We start from the raw sequence: 4,449 nt of genomic DNA, 5'->3' as shown, positions 1-4,449 counted from the left end.
GTATAATTTTCAATTTTTTTGCAAATAAAAGGTAACAGTGACAACTGTGCATTTGACCTTTGACCAATGCAAATTGATGGTTTGGATACGGTACCATTGGTAATAATTAAACACTTACCACTTTTCAGCATTTTGTAATATATTGTAACTTTAGTTTTGCCTAAACTATTCTGAAACTTCGCAAACTCGGCAGTAAATTTCTTCAGGTTAAACACTACCTAGTCTAGTGTTTCTAATCTCACAAAAATATTCTCCATCATTATACATTATATGATTCCAATGTGTTCAAAAATTCTCATTCAATTTAATTAAATGATATTTATATTTCAAATATTTAATTTAAGATGTGGTGTTTACATTTGATATTTTCACAAACCCAGACTTGAAATAATACATTTACAAACACAAGTTACAAATGGTACAAGATATACCAATCTACAAAAAAATGTTAATTGTTATAAGAATTTCAAACTCAAATTTACTAACCCACTTCAAGATATCTTATCTTGCAATAATCTTCAGTTTGTCAGACAGATTCTTCTGCAAACGACACTAACAAAGTAAACGGATCAAGAGAATTCGGTTTCATTTTCCGTGCAGTTTTATTTTCCTTCCTCAATAAAAATAAACATTAAACTTGCCTCAGCGCATTTATAAATACAGGGGTTGGACAAAAATATGGAAACACCTGGTAGAAAACAGGTAAACCATTTCAAACACGATTTGCGTCTGAATGGTAGGTGGAGCTGTGGTCATTGGCACTTCCTGCTAGGTATACACCCTGGCCAACCTGACAGATGGGCCAGTTACAGTTCAGCGACCGGTCTGTGCAGGTTATCGTGAATCATGTCTGAGCTGACATAGTTTCAGAGGGCAAATTGTGGGTGCGCATATGGTGGGAGCTTCCGTGACGAAAGTAGCAGAAATGTTTTCTGTATCAAGAGGCACAGTCTCGAAGATCATGACTGCCTACGAGACTTCCGGAAAAACTGCATCAATGAAGCACCAGCGTGGATGCAAGTGTGTGTTGCGTGACAGAGACAGACGCACATTGGGTAGGATTGTGACCAAGCAGAAGATCACCATGGCTCCAAAATTCACTGCTGAGCTGAATACAGTGCTTACAAACCCTGATAGCATCAAAACAGTCAGAAGAGAACTCCACAAGCAGGGTATTCATGGCAGATCTGCAATTCCCAAACCACTCGTGACTGTTGACCATGCTGCTAGATGGAGACAGTGGTGCAACGCCCATAAAAACTGGACAATGGAGCAGTGGAAGACTGTAATCTGGTCGGATGAGTCATCCTTTACATTGTTTCCAACTGCTGGCCAAGTGTACGTATGGAGAACGACAGCACAAGCGTACGATACAGACTGTCTGTTACCGAGAGTGAAGCATGGCGGTGGTTCAGTGATGATTTGGGCAGGCATCTCCTGGTATTCTGCCGGACCCATCATCACCCTGCATCGACATGTCACTGCCAGGGACTACGTAACCATTTTGAGTGACCAGCTGCATCCCATGGTGCAAACTTTGTTCCCAGATGGTGATGCCGTGTTTCAAGATGACAGAGCCCCTGTTCATACAGCTCACATCGTCCAGGACTGGTTTGATGTGCACAACGATGAAGTGTCACATCTGCCATGACCTCCACAATCGCCAGACCTCAATATTATTGAGCCCCTGTGGTCAGTTTTGGAGACCAAGGTGCAAGCCCGCTACCCACCACCATCATCTCTACAACAACTTGCAGCTGCTTTGGAGGAAGAATGGTACAACATCCCTTTGACAACCATATGCGACCTGTATTTGTCCATTCCACGTTGACTGCAGGCCGTTCTGCATGCCAAAGGTGGTCCTACTCGATATTAATAAAGGTAATGTGCATTTCTGCAGGTGTTTCCATATTTTTGTCCATCCCCTGTATGTATAAATTCAATGGAATCTGGATTAATAAAAGCTGCAATTTTTCAAGTCTATGGAGAAAAATTCACATAGAATTCACACATAATTCCAAGAATTCAAGGAATTCACAGCGAGTAGCCACCCTCGTAATATTTGCAGTATTAACTATTATAAATTTTAATACAGCATGTCATTTCAATAGGCATTAGTCTTGTCTCTGTAGTAATCAGACACAAAAAAAAAAAACACTATGTTAACGAAAGTCAGGAATTCTTTTTCTGGAAAATTTCCATTTTGAGCCCTGAGGATAACCAACTACATATGTTTTTAAAGCTTTAGAAAATTGCACACCACAGTAAATGCATGTTTCAGCTTCCACTAGATGCAGTCAACAATACTAGAAAAAGTTAATTTCTAAAATCTTTATTATCATGAGAATGGTTTTAATTCCATAGCACTAGCCTTCAACATACTATTATACAGCTATCACATATGAGAATGAGCAACATATAACCCTTCTAACAAGAAAGGCTGGCATCGGAACAAGATAGGATCATAGAAAGGCAGCTTGCACAATTTTAGCTGATCTGGACCATAGGTGTGGGAAAGAGGAGGAAGGGTTTAAAGAGAACCAATTTTCGTATTTGTGATATTGGGTCAGTTGCCATGCATAATGCAAGTGATTGTAATGGATGGCTTACTACTGCCATATTGGAATCCCAATTCCATTTTGCCATCTGGTATGAATGTTGATGTAGCAAATATTAAAGCATTTGCAAGCAAATTAGCTAGCATAACACAGAGATTTGGCAATTTTTCTGTAGCAGATGTTGTAGTCAGATTTGCATGACCAAAATAAAGTTATTTTATTTCACCAAAGACTTCACTTTCCCCCTCTTTCCATTTTTCTCCTTTTAGACTTGAAAAAGTTAAAACCAAAGTGAAAATATGCATTGGCCTCCACATTAATTCCCTCCTCACCACTAGATTTCAACACAACACTGTAAACCAAGCAAATTAAGCACCACAGTGCAAATTAGCCTCAATCTTCCATCAGTTGCCTTAAATATCACACATCATAAGGATTTTATAAAAGTTTATTACTGTGGGAATAATTCAAATTCCCTAGCACTAGCCTTCAACACACTTATTATAATACTATCACATACAAGATTAAACAAGCACACACACCATCAAATGTTCAAGAATTTTTAAAATCATGGTTAACTGTGACCATTCCCTTATACAGACCTTCAACAGCATAAACTAGCAGAATTGTGGTTACAAAATAATATTAATTTGGCCTTTGATAGATCATCTCAAGAAATACAATACATATGTATATTGATATGATGAGAATAAATTAAGAAGTGATGAAATCAATGAGGAAACAAATAGAGAAATATCCATACATTAATTCAGATTTGAATATAGAATTGCCTAGTGTGACAAATAGTGCTATGCAAAGCAACATAGAGGGCAGTGTAGTGTATGAGGAATGTGAGTAAAGGCCACAAACACTGGCTTAGGTTCTTAGTTTCCATTAGTCTGCACATAATCAGGTAATTTCTGGTGAGATGGTATGGGAGTTTAAACAAAAATATGTTATCACAAGTTCTTATTTTCCAAATTTTACAAAACTGTAAAGCAACGTTTTTGGAATTAATGAAAATAATTTCAATTAGGGCTGAGCTGATACCACTTTGAACCAATACCCACACTAATGTCAATACTCTTACTGATTCAACTAAAAGTTGCTCAAAATACTGATTATAAGCATCAATTTACCAGAGCTTTCATTAAAAATAAACAATTACTACATCTGAATATCAAAATACCTGTTATGTAATAACAAAATAAGTTTTTCACACAATATTGGTGCATATTAAATGAAAACTTCGAATTTTGCATAACTTCCAGGACAATTAGACTCTGCAGAAGTGTCGCATGGCATTTTTGCTGACCCATGCGGATGACCAAAATGCAGGAAAGTGTTGGCAGATATTCATATATAAAATCCAGCCAATATCTTCCAATACCAAAAGCACTAGTGTTGGCAAATACAATGCTATCAGCTCAGCTCTAATTTCAACATAATACAAAAGTTCTTCCAGATTTTGCAAGTATAAAAGTAATTGATGTTTCAAAGTACATGATGATAAACAATGATTTTATATATCTCTGAATCTATATGAGTTGCTACATTATGTGCAAAACAAGGTTGGAAAAATAATATATATCAGTACACAATTTTACTTGATAAGCCTTAGTTATTTTTTTTACACTTCAATGTAGCAAACACTGGTATCACATCACACGGAGAATTAAAGAGCTTGTAGCATGACTATTAAGGCTCGACTGGACCATTGGCAACCGAATGGGTGAAGTTTTTCAAATTTTTCTCTCCTTTCAAAAAACCACTGTGATATTCCAAAATCTAAAAAATTATATGAGCTTAGAATTCCTTCTAGAGCATTGAAGTGAATTTTCATGTAGTTTGCTTTCACTGTTATCTAGATATTATCAATAGTTGTGTGATT

The sequence above is a fragment of the Lepisma saccharinum genome, chromosome 2 (assembly GCF_977018435.1).
Source record: "Lepisma saccharinum chromosome 2, izLepSacc3.1, whole genome shotgun sequence".
NCBI classification, from domain to species: domain Eukaryota; kingdom Metazoa; phylum Arthropoda; class Insecta; order Zygentoma; family Lepismatidae; genus Lepisma; species Lepisma saccharinum.
The sequence above is the reverse complement of the archived record's forward strand: the minus strand, read 5'-3'. Positions refer to the sequence as shown.